At 34.8% G+C, this 22591-nt stretch overlaps 1 protein-coding gene across 1 annotated transcript in view; it reads right to left on the bottom strand.

The window, feature by feature from the left end:
- PTPRD (protein tyrosine phosphatase receptor type D) overlaps window positions 1-22591 on the bottom strand; it is a 1248962-nt gene that overhangs the window by 944465 nt on the left and 281906 nt on the right. Inside the window, exon 4 of the mRNA XM_087926655.1 lies at window positions 20654-20727. The gene's annotated coding sequence lies outside the window, so the exon portion shown is untranslated. The remainder of the gene's footprint in view (window positions 1-20653; window positions 20728-22591) is intronic.

Raw genomic sequence — 22591 nt, 5'->3', positions numbered from 1 at the left:
TCTGTTAAAGAAACTGCTGTGGACTGTAGAAGAGAGCTGCCACCATAAAATGTCATTTTGCTTCATTGTGGAGTACAAAATCTTTTATTATGCTCATCATACTGGGAAAAGTGCTCATAATTACTAATGGAAAGAAGAAGGGAGGGCATCTTTTTCAAGTCCCTTAACCTGTAGCCCAGGGGCCAGGTTCATGAACTGTCATATTGCGTATTGAGAAGCAGGAAGGGAAAAATACAAGGAGATGCAAGGAGAGAGTGAGAAAATATCAAGTTATGTGTTAGGGTGTGTTTTAAATACAACATTTTACCCTGCAATAAAAGAGATTTATAGACATAATGTTCTATTCAGATTTCTAATCCACTTTATCTTTTGGGCTCTGTTATCCAGTTAAACACAGATTAAAATGCCACATTTATGAATTATTATTTAAATGAGTTACTGTTGTGTGAATAAAGATTTACCGGGCTTCCAGGCAATACTCAAACTTGAGCTTTAGCAGAACTCATCATATATTAATATCATTACTCTATAGCAGTTTTCTGTACTTCTAGAGTGTGAATATTTCCATATCAATTACATGTAACAAAGGTTATAGGCCCATGAATGGAATTATGTTCATGGAATGAACACTCTCAATTTCTATCACCAAAATGGGGCAGTGATCTTGCCTGTTTCCCCTTTTCACCTGAATTTTTTCCCCTAAATGTTGAATAGGAAAGCTTTAATTTAGAACATTGTTTTTCTTGCAACTAGGATTACTGCAAGCAGAGTACCCAGCACAACTATGTGGGGAGAAGAAGACAATTTAGGTAAGTATAAATGATTGGGGTAGGCTCAACTCCAATTCCTAACCCCAAAACTTATAGAATTGTATAAAAGCGGGGAGGGCTGTATGTTATCCAAGTTTGGTTGTTGAAAGGGATTCTATATATTCAAAAATGTATTGGAGATGTAATGAAGAAATAAAAATATTTGATCATTTGTGTTTTATCAATGTTTAGAAAATGATTTATGCAATGAATTTTAGCCTTGCATTTTACTTACAATTTATGTGTGTGTGTGTGTGTGTGTGTGTGTTTTTGTTAAATTTTACAAAATCTCTGGTACAATTTCCTGAATTAACACTATACACCGTGTATGTTCAGGAATGAGAACTCAATATGCCAAATACTGGGAATTTACACAATACCTTTGCCCTAAGGCTGACAGATTAAATTGTGGGATTTTATTGCCACATCTAAAATAACAACAAGGATAGAATACTTTGATCAGTTCTATATAGTAGTGATAATGTTATTTTTTTAAAAAAATATCTTCCATGCTCAAATTATGGCTATATATATATATGTGTGTGTGTGTGTGTGTGTGTGTGTGTATGTGTATATGTATATGTATATTTTATATATTATTACACAATGTATAATATGCATGCATGTACATTATATTACTGCATGGTATGTGCAGTCTATTGCTATGTACTTTTGTTGTATCTTATTCTGTAATTATTCACTCTTGCTGTATATTGCTCACTCTTAGTTACTTGGCTGTACTTGTTATTCTCTTCCAAAACCTACATTGACAACCATATAACAATATGTACATTTCAAAGTGGTTGTGGAATTTAAATAAAGGAGCTTAACAATAATTTAAAAAGTATTTAGAAGTAATTCCTTACTTCCCACTGGCATTGCGTGATATACACTGGGCAGCAGGGTGTTCTCATATTATATACAAAGAATATGTAGATTAGAATTTCTCTTACCCCAGAGATTTCTGAGTGTAAGATTTCTGTTATTTTGTCTTTATTTCCTGATGAACTCCTTTTTGTATCTAGATTTGGCTTTGTTGATTTTAGAATAAAATTCCTCATTAACATTTCCCCTAAATTCAACTTACATGGCTGTTTCTTAGGTTTCAAAGCTGATAAAAAATTTATATCTCTAGACTCTAAAGTTTAAGATTCAAAACATTTTCTTCTCCAGTCTTTCCAGATTTTCTGCTAAAACAAGAAAACAGGCATAAAATTCTCCTGTTAGACATTTATGTATTTATTTCATTAAATTTAGGTGCCAACCAAATCCAAACCGAATCTGAATTGGCTCACAATAAAAACACAATTTTATTTGTGGTTTTTTTATTGGTTATTTGTGCAAGTCAATCAGCGGTCATTTGCTTCTGTTGTAATAGTGTTGGAGAAAGAAAATTTGGAGGCAGAGATCCAAGTTACACGTTTATCCAGCTACAGCTTGAAAATTACCATGTTGCAAAGCTGCTTGTGTTATCAGGATGAATCTTTGTAGAATTAGTGCTTTGCCACTTGTGCTTCGATAGACTATTTTACTTAAAGGAGTTGTCAGAGATTGGGGATATTTCATCAAGGATAAAATGTAATTCTGTGGATGATTTTCAAAAACTTGATCGCACATAATCAATTAAACCAATTGCAGATTTAACTTGCATAGTTGTATAATACACAACTCAGGTAGGGATTTATCTAGGTTTTCATTCTGATATTTCAGAATTAGTCAAGGGGTTCTCCCTTCTGCTGAGTCCATCTTTGATCATTGCAGGCCAGCAGAAAATAATGCTGGCCTGCAATGTGTAAGCTGCATTGCGGATGGTGCCCTCCTGATTTTATATATGAAATTAGTAATTAGTGGATTCCTTCAGTGTTACCATGTCTACCTCTTCAACACATCATTAGCTAGCAACTATCATTTACAGGGTGTTTCCTGTTGTCCTTTTCATTTCATCTTGTTGTAACCTAAACTTTTTTTTTTTAAAAAAAAGATCAGAGCATGAAGGCCATTGCAACACAATCAGCACTTTTATTTAGCATAATCTCCAGTTCCCTTCCTTATATACACTGTACGTAAGAAATCACCCTCCAAATCTACCCACGATCGAGAGGTAAGGGGAACATTATTCCATTATTACCCTCTTTTAGCTTTGCGCCCACAGTGTGAAAGCACTTATGGCACCTTGAGCTATTCCTCAATTCTGATGGACCATCATTTAAATGGACCCATACTGATTGCTTCCACTGGTCTGCAAAGGATGTCAAGTGGGGTGACATCCGCTTCATGAATAAGTTAGTTGGACGTTGTGATTGAGGTGGCAGTAAAGGTGATTAAATCAATACATAAGCCCACATTGTGCTATATAGGCAGACATGGGTTTGTGACAGGAAACTATCTGTATGCAACAAGAATAAAATTTGCAGAAGGATGTAAAGGAAAGTGCTGGTGTCAGCATTCTGAGTAACACATCCGCCAAAAGCAGAACTCTGAGGCAGATAGATTCCTCAAAGAACATGTTTATTGCTACATCATATCAGTACAGCCAGTGAAAACCAACTCTAAAAGTTCCTGTGGATTTTTGCCTAATTAAAAGAAGATATGTGACCCTCCCTGGTCATGTTGTCCAATGTAAGTACATGGGAGGCTGCTTGGCCACTCCTCTCTTTCCCCACCTGTTAGGATGACCTTGGTTCCCACAAGAAAACTTTTTTGTTTTGACTGTTAGCCAGTCTATCTACTTCCTCTTCCCTTCCGTCTTTCAGAGATCGTGGCAACTATGAGGCAGCAAAAGATGGCTTCAGACAGGCTCACTTCAAAGATGACAGCTATGCATTAATTTGGAGAACCTTTGCCACTGTGTGGTTGTGGCTAGAATTTGGGGCAAATGGAAAAGAAGAAACTAAGAATTAAAGAGATAGGATCAGACTAAATAACTGATAAGTATCTACCTGGTATCACCTACTGCTGATAATCTGGAGTCACAAGTGGCAGAATTTTACAGATTTTAGCAGATTTTATCTGGTATTGGATACTGCCCACTTAAGCGTAAAAATAGTAATTTCGCAGCAATCCCACTGCACAAGATTTGGGCCTGTCTTACTTCAATGACCGGGAATGAAATGAAGACAAGGCCATGGGGAATGGGACAGAAAAAAGAGATTGCCAAAACATGCAAGGTTTCAAGAATAGTTTCCCACTACAGTATGTGAGTTTAGAGATATTTATATTAATATCGTTATGAAAATGTACAAACTCGAAGATGAATGAAACTGAATGATTCAGAGTTATTCAAAGGAATGCTTTTTAAATGTCCATATTATGTTATGAACCACACTGCTGCACAAAGTAGAAAATACCATGAGAAAATTCAGAAAACAAATAAAAAGATGTGTGGTTTGTAAAAGCGTCTGCTTGTACTTTCTCTGGACTACATAATTCAATTGTGTAACGTAACCTACACAAAGAGAGGAATGCTCCTGTAACTTACTAGTAGAACAAAAAAATGCATAGCATGTTAATCTTGATTTATTATAGAAATATTGGAAGAGATCCAATTATGCTAAAAGTAAGTAGCTTGAGATGAGCCAAGAAGGAGGGAGGGAGGGAGGGAGAAGAAGAGGGAAAATTTTATGCAATGAAGCAGATCTGAAATCTATTCAACACACAGAGCTACATTTCAGTTGCTTTCAGAAAGGTTTTTTTTTTTCATATTACAGTATGGTATTCAAAATGGATTATTTTATTATGATAAGCAACAGAAAGTTAAGTTTGGCATTGTCTAAAACAGATCACTAATGCACTATATTTAATTCTAGAACTAAATATATATATATATTGCAAGATCTGATTTATTCTAATATAGAGAAGCTCCATTCTTAAATATCAGTATTGTCAGCATTTGCTCTTTGGTGTATGATTCTTTTTAAGCCTTTGCAAGCAATGCTATTCTTTGATTATTTGAGACCTTCCACCTTGTAGACTTGCAGGCAGAGAGCAAGTTACTCTGAACTGCTAGTGGCAATTTTAATATGCCACTCAAGTATGCGTTCAGAATAAGACCGTGCCGGAATAAGAGTTCTGAATTCTTAACCTGTAGTACCGGTGGAAATAAATGTTCATGTTTTCTACAGCAGAAAAAAATGGAAAATATTTTAGAATGGTAGAACATAGCAACTTTCACTTTAGATATCTGACAGCAGATTTGTCTCAAAAGGAAAAAAAAAATCACATAATTTACTTACTTTACATTGTAGAACATGAGAGCAAAAAACTTATATAAGCATTCCATTTGGGATGTAGTAAAGCTGCAATACTTTAAGAGAGAACAAAAACAATTATATCCATTTTAATAATAAGCTGAGAAAAAGTAATAATTCAGTGTCTGAATCTGTTTTTCCGAACCAGATGTTTTCAGATTCAATCTGTAGTAACTCCAGTTGCAATGATATCAGAGCTCCTGGTAGTTAATAGTACTTCACATTAGCCTGGTGAACACCAATCCAGCTTCAGCTGAAAACAGAACAGGGATATAAAATAAAGCCAGTAAGGTTCTGCCCAAGTTCCAAAGATGGAAACTTGTAAAAGAAATTATAATATTGCTTGCTGGTTTAGCTGTAGGAGTTCCCAGTGCCAAAGACACTAAAAAATTTTTTTTGATAGTCAAATAATTATATATTTATATGAGCAAAGATACGATTGATTATTCTGTGCAAAAATGAGAACATGACATTTTTTAGGAGAACATCATTAAAAGAAATGATATCACTACAACTTTCTTTTTTCATTTTATTTCTTATTTAATTATTCCCACCGAATGCCCTGTGAATATTTTTATCTTTGTGTTACTGTGTCACTCAATACAGTTTATTATTGTGTATGATGTTTCTTCATTGATATTTTTCCAACAACTGCTGTTTCCCTTTTATTGTTCTTACCCATTGACTGGTAAGCCCCCCGCATTGAGTGTTTCATGAATGTTTTAACATGCTTTTCTTGAATACAATTCAACGTCTTTTTGTGAGCTGTATGTTGTCACCAGATTTAAGGTTCATATTAGCTCCGGGATGCATTTAGTTTACTTTTTTTAATTAAAAGACCTTGTTTGCGATTGTGGTCCCTGCTGGGCAATAGCAGTGACGGATGCTGCATTTGCTAACAAAATCCTATGAAATGAGTTATGATTCTTTATGTCTTACTAACCCTGGGGTTCTTCTAAATTATATTTTCTGAAATAGAAGAGTACTTAAAACTCAGTTTCTGTTTTCATTGTCAATGAGAGCAAGCACAATTTCAGATTTAATACTATCGATCTGTATTTTCTCTCTTACACAAGTAAACACGCTCATGCCATTATTAGAGAGCAAAGGAAGTTCTGAAAAATACAAATTGAAATACAAGACTCAGAACAGCTACCTATGCAAATATTTCTGCTTCCATACGGTGCATCACTCTGTGTTAAATAGATAAGTCAAATAATTTGAGTTTTTCAGAAAATAATGAATTTCTGAAACAAGGTGATGCTAATGTATAAATAATAAAGTGCCTGTAGGCCAGACAAGGAATAATGGATGGAAACTGAACAAGGAGAGATTTAACCTGGAAACAAGGAGAAACTTTCTGACAGTGAGAACAATCAACCACTGGGACAGCTTGCCCTCGGAAGTTGTGGGAGCGCCATCACTTGAGACTTTCAAGAAGAGATTCGTCTATCATTTGTCAGAAATGGTGTAGGGTCTCCCGCTTGGGTGCAGGAATTAGACTAGATGACCTACAAGGTCCCTTCCAACTCTGATTATCTGTATCTGTATATGTAATCTTAGACTGAATGCTTTTAGAACATTCTATCCAACCATCAATCAATCAAATCTTTATTGTGCTCATAGGCCAGCATAGGAAGGGTAGAATATAAAAATGTAATATCACACAAAGTTTATATACATACATACATGCATGCATACATATACATATGTGTGTCTGTGTGTGTTACAATGGCTCAGCAATTAAAGAAACTAATCTTGTTAGCTAGAAAGCTGACAGCCTGGATTCAAGACCTAAGGAACAAGGTGAGCTTCCATTCTTGCTCCAGCTCCTAACCCCTAGCAGTTTGAAAGCATGCAAATGCAAGTAGATTAATAAGCACCACTTCAGTGGGAAAGTAACAGTGTTCTGTGCGTGTAAACGTATTGTCACATGACCACAGAAAAAGTATTAGAACAATGCTGGCTGCCTCAGCTAAGAAACAGAACTAGGGTCGGATACAACTGGCCAGGTAAAACCTAATTCAACTAATGTCCAGGGTAAACCTAATTTGACTAATTCTCACAGTATTGTTTAATGTCTATGTACATTGATCCATGTTGTATGGATGTAGAATTAATATTATCCATCTCATCTTCTTTAGTACCCTCCTCTTATTGGTCCTTATTATGATTATTATTTGGCTACTTTGCAGGTACACTAAGAACTTCTGCACCGGAGAGGAATTCCTTGTTTGTCTAATCACATTTGGCCAAATAAAGTCTTATAACTCTAATTCTTTACATACATACACACACATGTGTGTGTGCATTAATTTTGTATAATATACCTATAAAGTGTGAAAATTAATTGATAACATGGGTACCTAAATTTATCATAATACAAGACAGTTAACAAGTTGAATATTAAGGCTGGTTTGAGGCACAGGTCATAGCATCTGACGGATTTTGATCACTGCTGTGCAAAACCTGGTATGTTGTAGCAAGATTAATGTCTGCAAGCAGCAGGGAGGTATAAAATTGTCTTGTGCACCTGGGGTATTTATACAGTATTGTTGAGATGAGGCTAATACAAATATCTCAGTGGAGTCCATACCTTCCAACCACGGTAAATTATTTATTATGCTGTCCCACCTACTCTACAAGAGTGAGACAGTTTATCCTAAACTATTTGAAATTTTAAAGTAGGTTTTTCTTCCCTTTAACCCAAACAATGGCAGTAAGTATGTAACATGCTCCTCCAACTAGTTTTCAAAGAAGGTTCACTCTTCTAACAAAAGCAAGCCATCCAAACAGCAAATTCTGTTGGGGCTACAAGAGAGCTGTAAAAATGCTGGTGACACAATAGATAACAACAAAAGTGGGAGTTTTTAAATGTCAACCTGTGTATTTCTGAAAAGAAAGGAATGAAGGTTTTTGTATCGAAGAAAAGGGGTGTGAAGAATTGCAAGGACAAAGGAGGAGGTCCAATCAGGAGAGCTTTGAAAATTTGGGGCATGTTTGTGGCTATGCTTTTCTGCAAAATCTGATTGGAAACATGCAATGGTGTCTCCTTTAGTAGGAAACCATTCTGAAGTGTGAGGTATTCTGTTGGGAAAAGATACAAACCACAAACAAGAATATTGTCTTTCCTGTAGTTCTAGGGAGGTTATTATACAAACACACAATTTAACAAACTAACTTCTTCTTGATCACTTAATCCAGTGTTTCTCAACCTTCTCAGCTTGAAGATGTGTGGACTTCTATTCCCAGAATTTCCCAGCCAGCCACCATATTCTATACAAATACTTAGATCTCTGCATTTGTGTGTATCTAATTTCTAAACAGTTGTTTTCCTCCCCTTCATTGCTTGAGTTATAAATGTCTTTGTCCATCACTGAATTTAAAATCCTATTGTCAGCTGCTGTTAAAGTGTTAGTGTCATACTGTTTGGGTTTTTTTTCCATAGATCACAAATACTGTCTTCATAAATGGTTTTATTGCAGAAAACTAACTCATACACTTTACTTCTAAGTATACAAATTTTGTATACTTGTTTCTATTTTCCTACCTTATTCTACAGTCCTATTATTACATATTTACAACTATTTCTGTCTTATTAAATATATTTTTTAATCTCTATATTTCTCTCTGTTTTTTTCTGTGTTATCCTAACTATTTACAAGGTCTTTAAAAAAAATCCCCAAGTCTCTAGTTCTGGTAGCCAATTTCAGTACATTAGCATGTAAAAAACCTTTTTCACTTTTCTGGAGCCTTTATTCCTCTCCCACCCACGATCCTCTCTTTATGACCTCGCTTTGTGGATCTCTGCACTTGGGTTATTGTATGTTGTGAACTTGCTTTGGGTTGCAGATTCTGGTCCCCATTTCTCAGGTCTCTGACTCAGTCAATTTTGTAGCTCCAAAAATTACAGAGGTTTTTGTTGCTTGAAGACAGCTCCTGAAGTGCTAGCTTCAGAGGTTTCTCTTTCCTACTTCTTCTGGTTTGATTCCTTTCTTGCTACATGCAACACATTCTTGTTTTGTTTTGTTTTTTGTCTTCCAATTTATGGGGCAAACTCCACAACTAAGGAGAGGGTGTGCAGCTGTTTTAACTCTCTATCCGTGACTCTGGATCCCAGGAGGGAGGGAAAAGAAATGCCTTCTCACTCCGGGTGGGAAAGTGGGAAGGGGAAAAGGAAGGTCCTGAACTGGATTCTTTGGTGTTCTCTGAACTTGGTTGTTTTCTTGCTAGCACTGATGGTGTTACTTAGTTTGGTAAAGAAAGGTCTGCAAGAAAATAACCAAGATACAGTTCAACCCTGAGCTACAAATATTCCCTTCTAAGGTCCTCTATCTGTTGTGGCTGGCTGTAGTTTCTCCTTGTCTCTGCTGGACTGAAGAGGCTGCTGGGCCCTGCTTCTGTTTTTTAAGTCCTGTGCTGTGTTGCTTGCTGGGATTGATCCCACTTATTTCCCATGCTAAATTGCATTTGATCCTGATAGCTTCTCCATTGACTTGGCCTTCAAAGGACAAGAATCCCCCAACACACTCAAGTACCATCAATATATTTCTGTCATAAATGCAAATTTGGGATTGTGGGGTCCTTTATGCTACTCCAAGCTAGGTGGTTTTCTTGCAGACATTTCATTACCGAACTAGCTAACAACATCAGTGGTATAATGTTACCCAGTTTGGTAATGAGGTGTCTGCAAAAAGAACAGCCCATCAACCTTAGGGAGCACCAAGGACTTCACTGTTCAACCCGAAGTTACAAATATTCTCTTCTATCAAAATCAGGAATCCTCAGATGGCCTTAAAATCCTAGGTTCAGGGGAAGGGGGGAGGAGGAAGAGCCCATGCTGGCTTCCACAGAAAGGTGCTTTTTCCCCCTTCCTCTTCCCTGTGACTGATAGAAGCCAAATTACAGAAACTTGCTTTGCTAGTGCTAGTGCACCAATGGGAAGAAGAGAGAGTAATGACAAAAGAAAACAAGTCTCAAAACTCCACTGTATCAAAAATCCAGGTGGGCAGACTAGTGACAGATGAATTTACTATAGTAAATTCAGCATCTCACACATCAAACTCCCATCATACAGAATGACATTTCCCTATTTTGTGTTAAGCTCAGCTGTACATATGCCAGATAGAGATCAGCTGCACAATTAATCTTGGTTTAGGTTTTTTTTGTCCATTGTAAGGACAAGAGAAGATCACTTTTAACAGTATGAAATGTCTAAAATTCTTGATACCTTACCAAGTCACTTAGTTCCAGCAGTAGCATGAGGGGGTTGCTTTATGGTAAACATTCACCCCTGTACAAGCTTAGTGACATGATTCGTGTAAATTCTACCAACATGGATGTAAACAGAAAGTATATGTTGTTTGCCTATGGGAACACAACAAAAAACCTATTGCCCTGTTGTTCTGAAAATATACATCTCTAATATTCTAGCTGCATATGAAATCTAATTAACAGCACATCAGTTGGTACATTTGGAGGGGAAAAATTATCTAATAATGCTGCTAATTGTTTAGCAGTTATACTAAGATAAATATAATATTTTCATATTTGAATAATGAATGATTTTATAATTGGAACTATACAGTAGAATGGGACTCAGCCTCTGAAATTCTTTCACTTCAAAAGTAATTTTTTGCAAAAGCTATAAAAAATATCTGGTACTATTAAGTGAATAACAATCTTCAATATTAATAATAACTTTAAATATTAATAGTTAATAAGCATTAATAACTTTTTATTGTTACAGATTTTTCTTTGTGGACAGTTACATTAATAGTTCAGGATAGTTATTTGTAACACCTGATCAAGAAGTATTTGGGCTGGGTAAAGTGCCTTTGATTTGCCTCAGGGAGGTGTTTCACTTCATGATTTTGCCAACAAATTATGTTGTATGTCTCTTTGTGTTGAGAAAGCACAGTGACTGCTTTGCTGTTAGAAGTGAGGATCCATCCAGCTTCAATGGGATGATTGCTTATCAAAGAAAGTAGCCCTCAAAGATCCCCTAGGCTAAATAAATGTATAAGATAGCTTTAGATACTGCAATTGCTATTTAGATTCTATGTAATATGTAATATCTAAGCGGAAACCTAGTACATAACAAATATGATGCTTTTTTCAAAGAGACTGACAATTTAACAGTTTTTTATTTATCTTTTTGTCACAGCACTGCTCTGAGATTCTGATTTGAAGGGCAAAATATGATTTGGCATGTTTATGCATGCACATTAAAGCCCCTTCCAGAAAGTGCTTAAACAGCTGTGTCTTCTCTAGTTTGCACGCTGCGTTCCACAGTGGTTGCGTAATGCTGAGAAATATGTGCTTTGTTTAAGATACGTATTATGTCCTCACATGCTCCAAATAACATTTTGGGCTTTGAATGTGGTTCTCCTCCACCCCCCAGCATGATTCTCTACTTTCAGTTTACAGTGTTTTTCGGAATAGCTCTGTTAAACATGGAACTAGACAATTTGTTCTCAATTTCATTTCTTCAAATAACTGATTCAGTATTTGCTTCAGTTCCTATTTTTAAACTTTTCGTAAATGTCAAGAATGGCTTTCTATGAAAGAAGGTGGCTTTATGTATATTCTCACAGAGGAAGAAAAACATTTATATTACAATCCTATAATCTCGAGTAATGTCAGGGTAATCAGAAATTGGATTGCAATAGTCTCTAATAATAATATACAGAACCAGACTAAGATAAAAATTGCAACAACCCCCACCCCATTAATCTTAAAATAAAGAAGCAGAAAAATAGCTGTTGTCTCTGTAATCCTTTGGAATTTTGTACAGTCACAAAAATGATAGTTTTACTATATTGTATGCTACATCTATACTTGATTAAAATAAACAGACACTATTTATTCAAAACTATATGTTGTTGCTAGTTACAGTGGCAGAATCTATAGGATCAGATGGTGGCATCTATAGGATCTTGCTGGTTTTGTTGGAATGGAAAAGCATGTTAGAAAAGCAATGTCTCAGGAAGCCTTGGTCAGAACATTTACTTGGAAAAAACTTACATTCTGGGACTATATCCCTAACACCATCAAGTATCAATATTTGTCTACCCCAGGTCCTTCGGAAGGGCTCGATAGATAAAAATGAAAAATCCAGACTGCACATCTAGCTAACTGTGTGACGAGCCATAATAAGCCTGCATGAAATGTTACAATGCTCATGGATAAGGGACAGGCTTGCTTCACTGAGCCTGTGGTATTTCTTTCTTTACTCTGATTTGCCTTCCCCCATAGACAATGCTGCAAATGTACATTATATTCCAATTGGGACAAAGCAATTCTTCACAGAACTCCAGAAGTTTACTTCTGCAGTATAATACAGTAAACATGAAAAAAAATCAATTTTTTCCCAAGGCATGAGTTAATTAAAAGACAAGATAATGCAGACACATTTCTCAATATCCTAGCCAATACAATGCTGGCTATATTCCACTATTGAGCTATTTGTGCAAATCAGATTGTGGCTTTGGATTTAATTTGTTGTCTACCTTTAAGGGAAATTGGCAAGTGCAATTAAGGAAGACATTAAAGAATGTCTGAGCCCGAAGTTCTAATTTCTATCCCTTAAAAAATTAGCTAGAACAACTGTTTCCAGATTCTGAATGAGTTCTATTTGTTTACTCACTATTAAAACTTGAGTTCTTTTAGTATATTTTTTGGAAAGAGAAGGATTTCCTGTATTCCAAATGTTACATATCAGGGTAATCTTCATATCCTATTTTGTCACAAAGATGTCTCACTAGCCATTTTTAAAGGGCATATTCTTATGATGTCAGCTTCATCTTATCCCCGCTCCATGGTGGAGTCAGCCTACATTCAAATTTAGATATTCCAGCTTACAGTTGGTATTTTTCTTTTCTTGACACAAATCTTGTTATATCTATGATACTTTTTCCAAAGTTGATATACCATCAGGATTTGACCAGCTGCTATTGGGCAATTGACGCTCATATAAATGCCAGTCCTTTTCTGCTTCCCCTCAGCATTGCCATTTTGGCTTTGCAGGGTACACTGGTTTCCATCAAGGGAGTCGGGGCGGGAAAGAATGGAGAAGCTGTTTATTTCTGAGGCTTTTTAAGGACTGTGTAGTTTCTAAAGAAAAGTTTGATTGCCCATGTTGTAGAATACCATGTTTCATCCTCTGTGGAATCCAAAGGACTTACCTCTAAATAAATGTTTTTGAGGATGGAGCACTTGGGACAGAGAAGTGAGCCCATTCTTGTGGTGGAATCTCTGGCTAGACTGGAGCGGGGTGTTAAGAGGGAGGCAAGTTTAGATTCTTTACACTGCTGGGAGTGACAAAGGCCTGACCTGTCCCAGAATCTCATATGTGTTTCTGTTTGCTTCTGCTTGACAATTCGCTACATATGGTAAACATGATACACTAATTCAATATCACAGCCATCTGGTATTGTGCTAAAACCTTGTCCCAAAGGTCTTAACTATCATCTGGTATAATCTGATGATCCAGTGCTCTTGAGCACTTGAACAAAACCTGAATAAATTTTGACCTACGTCTAAGACCAACTTTTCTACTCAACTGTCAAAACTCACTTTCCCATCAGCCCCAATCCACACTGAGGACAGTGACAGGTGTTTTGTCTTTCCCATCAGCAGATGATGCTTGGTAGCAAGCAGAACTAGGGAGTAGACCTATTGTTTTCCTTATGTATTGACACTACAAGGACAATACCACTCCTGACTGAGGTAAAGTAGGGCTCAGCAATGCAGTCAGAATGTAGGCAGACATTTTTTTTTCTCTAGAGTCAAAGACTGAAGAAAAGCAATTTAAGTACACCATGAAGAAGATCTCAAGAGAATGCACATGCATTAAAGATCCGAAGTAACTTTGTAGACATCAAAACTCAGCATAAGCTTTATTGCAATATTAAACCAGCCTAATTCTCATTGTTCGTTAAAACAACATTATAAGGGGGAAAGGAAGAGACAAAAAGTTAGGGTTGTGGCTAAAATTAACGTTAAAGTAATGGAAGGAATGCATAGCAGCCAGACAGAGTTTGGCTATGTAATGAACAGCAATAGTTTTATGGTTTGCTTGAGAAATGAAGTATACTTGTCATTGCCACTGGCTCTCTATTCCTATATGAAGGCCGAATCAGCATACAGTTAATTTTTGCTTAATGACCAATCACTCAACAACCATTCAATGTTACGACAGATCCTCAAAATTATTACAACCCAGATCAAAATTATGATGGCTATCCATACACACACACCAGTCACGTGATTGCATTTTAGGCACTCGACAACTGCATTTTCTTACATTTTTGGCCAGAAACTAATTTCCGCCCAAAAATAAAAAATGCCATTGGGAACATTGGGATCTTGATATATACCAAAAAATTTTTTACTGTGCATCAAACCTAGCTAGAGTAAATGATCTGTGATATCTATCTATTTATTACAAACATTTTCAAAAATATTTTAAAATAAACATTTTTTCTTCCCACTTTCTCTTTCCTTAAGTAAGAATACCTGAAAAGCCCAAAGACAGAATTAATGTATACCTTAAAAGGATGTTCAGCTATATTTTTCCCCATAGAAAATGAACATTATTGGTATTCCAGGAAAATATTCCTTCATTAAAAATGGGATCATTTTCACAGTCAAGAACAGTACTGATACCCTTTTGCAATTGAACTTTATTCATATTTATTTTATTTGGTTACAAATAAAACTAAACAACATTAAAATTAAAAACTCTATTGTAAACCCTACAACCTCAAATTATTCAGGAGCAGCTATATCAGAACAACAAGAAGAAAAACCTAGAGGAAAAGTCTTTTAAGTTCTTAAAATGGAAATTTGTAATCTTATATTCTCTCATCTGCCAAATTAAAAATGTTCAGTATATTATTTCCTCTGAGAGCCAGAAGATTTGGAGAAGAAATCTAAGTTGTGGGAATAAAATACTATGCCAAACTTTTCCTCCCAATTTTCAATGTAAGTTGTGCTTGCTCTAGGAATGGGCAAATCCGTTGACACATATTTTATAGTGCTTTTCACACAAACACACACATACACACACTTTGGACACCAATTTTCTAATAAACATCATTTTTAGGTATACTTTGAGAAAAATAGATTACAAAGTTCAGAAAAGTGCAGATGTTGAAGTCACAGCTTGCTTGATAAATTCCCATTAAAGTGGGATTAAACAACATATTACACCCACCCAGTTTGAACTTGCCCACATGTGTTAATTATTACATTATAATTTGCATGTTTTGGATGTGGTAGCATTTTCTCTGTCCTCCACTTGAGAGTTGCATTTGGATTACTTCCTATTTTTGAAAGACCATTAATCCAATTTTTTCAACTTTTAAAAGTCAGGTGAATATTTTAATGTTTCATTTGATTTTAACATTCATATGGATTTGTTAACAATATTTAATTAGTGTCCAATGTGTGTTTGTTTATATACATGTGTGCCACATACATATATGCACCAACCATAGACACTGATAAGGGACGCAGATGTCTGTGCACACAAAAACTGTTGAGATGCCTTCAGTTAGAAGAAAAGTAATTAAAAGAACAAGTAAACCCAGACAGAACTCAACAGCAAAGCTTCTTTCCTATATTTACTGTATATAGGAATATAGAAAATATTAATGTATAATATATAGGACTATACAAAATAAAAAAGAATATTTGCAACTCCAGGTTGAAATGTAGGGTCCTTGGTGTCTGCTTGGTTGTTTCCTTGAAGATGTTTCATTATCCAGCTAGGTGACATCATATGTGTTGGCCAAGATGCTTCAGTAATCTCACAGAATTATGTAAACTGGAACTCTGTATAGTTGTCAACCTTTTTCTGATGTGATTGCTATTTCCATTTTTATTTCTTGCCATCTTATAAAAAATGGATAGCAAATAACAAATTCTGTCCGTGACCAACCCCCTCCTTTCTCCCGATGGCACATTTTTGGTTACAACCCCAAAATAGCAAAAATTCTCCTTCATCCTTAAAATGGAATAACATGAAATGAAGTCAAAAGTGAAAGTCCACTTCATTTGCAACATCAGTTCAATAAAAGTATTGGTTATTGCTGCACTAGGAAAGAGTCATTAGCACTCCTTAACTAACCCACTGCTCCCAAAATATATGTCATTTGAACATTACAAGAATGGATTTATTTATAAGAAATGAAAGACCCTGGAAATATTTCTATAGGTAAAACCATGTCTTCAAATTCCATGGGTATCTCTCATTCTGATAGACAAGACAAGGTAACAGTTAAGAAGTAAAACTTCAATTTTAAGGCTGTCATTCCATTAACTTTTTCTTATGAGGAAGTCCCATTAAATTTATTGTTGAACTGATATCCACAGCATATTCTCCCACATGCTGGGACAGAGGAAAGTTGGAGTCTGAAGGTAGTGGTGTTGGCTAGGCCAGGGAAGAAAGATTGGGAATCAGGTTTTTGCTTTTATTGTCTTGTTTTGTTTTGTTTTTTTATGGCTGTTGTGGCCACCCAGAGTTGTATTTCTTGAATGGATAGGTCTTTTAATCAGTGGTGGGATTCAATTTTTTACTACCGGTTCTGTGCGCGTGGCTTGGTGGGCATGGCAGGGGAAGGATATTGTAAAATCTCCAGTCAGAGGTGGTATTTGCTGGTTCTCCAAACTACTCAAAATTTCTGCTACTGGTTCTCCAGAACTGGTCAGAACCTGCTGAATACCACATCTGCTTTTAATCTTTTAAAATAAAATAAATAATATGTATAATACATAACATGACCGTTAATAGATAATATTGTCTAAAATCTAAATTAAGACTATTGTGTTGCACAAGGAACCTTTAGTATATTTCAAGTACTTGAATTTTATCTCACATGCTTATAAGTTATAGAGAAAACAAAACCCTTCTATTTGAATTTTTCTCATATTTAAATGAGAAAATTCCCTCTATCTACTGGAACCATCAGAAAGGATAAAGGGTTAAAACTTTCTCTAGTCACATAACAGCCCTAGTATGGATCAGGTCCCACTGACTTTTGAAGAAGGAGTCTGTAGAAAATAAAGGCATTAGTATGTATTCTGATTTTAAATTGTACAGTTACACAGATTAAAGAGGGGCTATTTTTTTGTTAAATTCATCAGCACCTTCTCAAACAAGCATAAAATTAATTCTTCAGATATAACTTTATGAATTTTGTGACCAAGACAATTTGCTTTGTATCAGGGCTAAGCTATTGGGAGAAGGGGAAGAATTGTGGGCAAAGCTCTGATTCTTCACTTTAATGAAGAGTCACAAGAAATTTTGAATCTGCTTTACAAACCGTGCAGAAGCCACACTTTTACATCTGAAGTAGTCCCTTTGCTTCTCTTGGAGGTATGTTACATCAACTTTAGTAGAAGCAGAGACATCCCACTCAGCTCCTGTAAATACCAGATGAGGTTTTTGTAGAGGTGTATCATATACCTCATCACGGGCCACTGTGTTGACTCAGTGGTACAAATATTATAGCCAAGCATAATTAAACCAAAACAAGACAGAAAAAGAAAGAAACAAAGAGAAAAGAGAGTGTAGGGGAGGAAAATATAGATCCGATTCTTTATTTTTGAAGAGAAACCTGGCTGATCAGCAGTGACGTTTCAAGTTGTTAGCTTTGATTTCACATCCTGAAGGCAACAATTCACATTACTACGAAGGTATAAAATTGCCAAGGAGTGCTTGGTTGAGTTGAATGCAGTTAACTTGTTTTCAATTTTCTTGTCCTTGGTAATAAAAGCAGTCTCCGGTTGGATATAATGAAAGCTGCCACCAACTTTGATCCTTTTAGTTTACCTAACCTGCATTTTGAGATGTGTTTTCTTCATGGGAAAGAAAAACACACATCCTATAGACGTTGCTAACTATATAAAGGAGAAAATTAGAATAATGTAGAATAATTGAGGTAGTGTCCATTTTCCATACTGAGCTGTGCCAGAAATCTGCCCGGTCTACCATGATTCAGTTAAGAAAAAAACAGAAAGAATTTAAATAACTACTATGATTCATGAAATAATTTGATAGATTTGTAGGAACTGCTGACTGACAATTCCAGTTGCCCATAATGACAGAAATGTCAGTGGCCTTGATACCTTTCCTGGGGACGCAACCATACTGTATTCATGGTTTGGAATGGAACAACTCAGCATAACCAACTTGCTGAGGCCAACTCACCATGGCCAATTCACTGTGGAACAACTCACTGCAGGACAATTTAGCAATTCAATTTAATTATTTAAAATTATTTAAAATTATTTTAAGTTTTGTCATTCACATTTCATTCTGTCCCTCCTTTTGCATCCTTTCTTTAATGATTCTATTCCACAATTTCTTTGATATTAGTGTAACTTGTCCTGCAGTGTCCCATGGCGAGTTGGCCATCATGAGTTGGCCACAGCAAGTTGGCTACAGCAAGTTGATCGTGGTGAATTGATCATGGCAGTTGGCCATGGTGAATTGTCATAGACCCCTCATGATAATTGTCATAGACCCCCCATAATAGTTTGCAAAATGAAAAAAAGGCAATGGAAGAAATCTAAGATCAAGAACTTGAATCACAACACAATATGCATTCAAAAATAAGAGTAATTTTATTCAATGAAGTTTTATGCCAAATAAACATTATTCACATTGCTGCCACAGATGTTGTATTCCTCACTGCTCATGAATAATATAAATGGTGACCATTGTTAAAAAATGTTTAACACAATAAGCTGGAGAAACTGTACTTCCTGAATACAGGTATGACTTGTCACATAGCAAACATTTCAAGTTACAAAATAGGCACTAACGATCTGGATTCCAAGTTCTAAAGATGGCCCTTTCCTCAGAATCACATAATCATATTTTGTGCACATCTCAACCAGCCTGAATTTATGGCATTTCGTAGCATTCTGTGGTCATGTGATTATGCTTGATGACATTTTTTGACAGAAACTATTTCTAGTTTGTGGCAAAAAACATCCACTGCAGAAAATTCATTTAATGACTATGGCATTCACTTAACAGCCACAGATTTACTTAATGATCATGATGTCATTAATGTAAAATAGGGTTAGAACACAAGTTCTAAAGATGGCTCTTTCCCCAGAATCATATAATCATATTTTTTGCACATCTCAACCAGCCTGAATTTATGGCATTTCATAGCATTCTGAGGTCATGTGATCATGATTGATGACATTTTTTTGTCAGAAACTATTTCTAGTTTGTGTCAAAAAATATCCACTGCAGAAAATTCATTTAATAACTATGGCATTCACTTAACAACCACATACTTAATGATCATGATGTCATTAATGTAAAATTGGGTTAATCACAAACAGACCTGCTTAACAACCAGCACAATTTACAAATGTAATTCCAGGGTTAATTACAGTTTTAAGTTGATGACTATTATTATACAAACCCATAAACATTTTTGCCCTGGGTTGGCCTTTTGTTTTGGATCTGCAGTTCTCTTTTCTTATCAATATTGTGCCTACCCTATAAAAAAAATATATAAGCCTGCATTTTGCACAATATCTTAAAATTCTACCTGCTTAATTATTTGAAATGGGGTTACATTTCATAGTATTTGTTTTTAGACATCATAATAATGATTTGTGGGGGTTTTTTAATGCAGGGTTACCTTTAATTATTATATTTGTTTCTATCATGACTGGGCTACTTCATTAATATTAAAAAAAACACAAACAAAAAAATAGGAAAATTATTTTGAATCTATTCAAAGTGTTTTTCACCTTTTAGACTCTTGTACTAACTTTATGCCGCAAGGAGATTCTCTGTTTTGTGAGATTACTTGCATTATTTTGTTTGATTGGATCACTTTGATTAATTAATTTATTCATTTCTCTATCTGGGAAGACAACCAAGTACTCTAGTTATTATTCTGATGATTTGATAAGCTCTCTGGAAGCCCCAATGGTAAGGTAAGGTTGAACATGTGTCCTCCTTATTACTAATCAAATATATTGAACATTGAGACTTACCCATGGACAATGCAGGATGCTAGGCCCAAACAGCTCCTTGGCAAGTAAACTGATCTCTTTCCAAAACCAGGGGTAAGGGATTTTTAAAATAAAATCTACTTTTCTGACACACCTATTGAAGCATTTCTGCAGACTTGGAATCTTTGAAATGGGATGGAAATTTCTTTGCTTCTAAATTCTTTTTCCTTGTTAAATATGCAGCTGAGACCAAGTGAACCATATAGGACACATTCTGTTCAATTAAAAACACTAACTTATTGAATGCTAGGCTATTAAAAGGTTTCCTTTCTCCAGCTTGTTACACTAATAATGCTTTTTCCAAACCCTAAAGTTTCCATTTTTGCAACAGGGCTATACAAATAAAAAGTGTCCCACACAACATATGTTATTCCAGTTTTATGCTTCTTTAAATTGATGTTCCAGGCATCAACAAAGTAAATTAATTTTCAAAAATGTAATTTTTGTCTTCTTTTATTGAAAATGCTTTTGCATAATCTGGACCATGACTCTTTTATGGAACTGATTATGAATGTTTCCATTAATAAAAATGAAAAAACAGCTTACCACAGATTCAGTTTTCCACACCCAAAGGTATCACTGACTGGAGGATTAGAAATCCAAGACACCTCAAGATTTCCCTGTTAAAGAATTCAAAATTGTTTAAATACCATGTTTAGCCATCAAACATTAAAATCTATCAAATATTACAAAGTGGATAATGCAGGATATTGTACAATACAGGCAGCCTTATTTTAAAAAGTATACATCATCCATCTGATATAATGTTACTGAGTTTATAGTACAGGTATATAAAAGTAACATAAGGCATTTTTCAATAAATACTTATAGTTGTAAAATATAATTAATAAATATGTTACTAAGTATATTTTAGGTTATTACATTTTGTAACCTCAAAAATTATAGCTTCTTAGCAATATTGCTTTCTATATTATTTACTATTATTTATTTATTATCAATCCCTCTGTTCTTCGACAACTTATTAATAAGCCACTGAATACTTGTTAAAAATGATTGAATTTGTTTTTTTTCTAAAGCACATTTATAATATGAAGCCTGTCATTCTCCAAAATCATCCAATAATTTTAATGGCTTTCATTATATAAACATCGAGTCAAAATCAATGGTGTCCAGGTAATTACATAAGATCTAGAAGAAATATAACATATTAAAAAAGACATATGAATATAATGGCATGTATCTCCTTCATTATTGCATATATTTTAAATTAAAGTCTATAAAGAAGTAAATTTCAAATTTGCAATAATTTACAATAATTGTTTAGATTATCTGTGAACAAAAATGGGGATTACAATAAAATTGGCAACATATTAATTATACAATTGTACAAATTATATAGAATATGTAAAATATGTATACAGGGATACCAATATACTAATATGATACTGTAGCTTTAATACTATACTATAAATAAATAGGGATAAAACTTGACTTAAATATTGTGATAACTGATTCTTTTACAAGAATATATGCTAATACACATATACAAACACATGCATGCCATAATTACTCCTTAAGGCCCAGAATATTCTTCTCGCTATTTTTAAAGAAACACTTCTAATTCCTAGGCTCTAGATATTTGAAATATATAATACAATAAATAGCTTCAAGGTCAGTTGAATAGTTTTCTATTGGCTTTTCAGTTGAATTGTTTTCTATTGGCTTTTCAGACCCAGTATAATTTCCAGTTTTACTATGTTTAACTCTAACCACTTCTAAGTTTTACTACTAAATTGTATAGTAGGCATGTATACGTAGTCAGCCATTCAGGCCAAAATATTTTACATGCTTGCCTTTACACACTAAGTTGATCCTAAGAAAGTCTTGAGATAGCAGCTGTGCTTATTTCAGAAGTGGATACAGAGCAAATAGTTTACTTTAAATTTGCCTCATGGTAGAATTTGCACAATCCTATCATACAGGATTTTTTTGACCATACTTAACATACTACAATGACAATTAAATATGGTAAAATCAGAAAAAAGTAGGATGCCCACAAAATAGAGCTCAGCTCACTGTTTAAAGGATACTTTATATATTTTTATAATTCATACTCTTTTTACAGACACACACACACACACAAATATTAACTAGATTGTTTCATGAATGTAGAAATATGATTTTAAATTTCAGACAGCAAAGATGGTTTCTATTTTAGTACATAAACTGAGCCATATCCTATCATGGGCTACAATAAAGAGACAACTCAGCTGAGGTTTATTAACTCTGTAATAATTATTTTGACATAAAATAGGAGTAAAAGTTTGTATGGTACATTCATGCTGTTAATGCTTCCATAAAGTTATGCATTTGGTTAGTCAGGAACACTGATCATAATTACAGTGATAACAAATAGCTTAAGCTAAAAAAATGCATCTATCAAGACTAACATATAATTTTTTTTGTTTGCTTTGCTTTAAAGGGCTGTGGCAACTCATCATTCACTAAAATCAGACAGGCTTG

The sequence above is a fragment of the Pseudonaja textilis genome, chromosome 2 (assembly GCF_049901715.1).
Source record: "Pseudonaja textilis isolate UNSWEBS1 chromosome 2, rPseTex1.2, whole genome shotgun sequence".
NCBI classification, from domain to species: domain Eukaryota; kingdom Metazoa; phylum Chordata; class Lepidosauria; order Squamata; family Elapidae; genus Pseudonaja; species Pseudonaja textilis.
The sequence above is the reverse complement of the archived record's forward strand: the minus strand, read 5'-3'. Positions and strand labels throughout refer to the sequence as shown.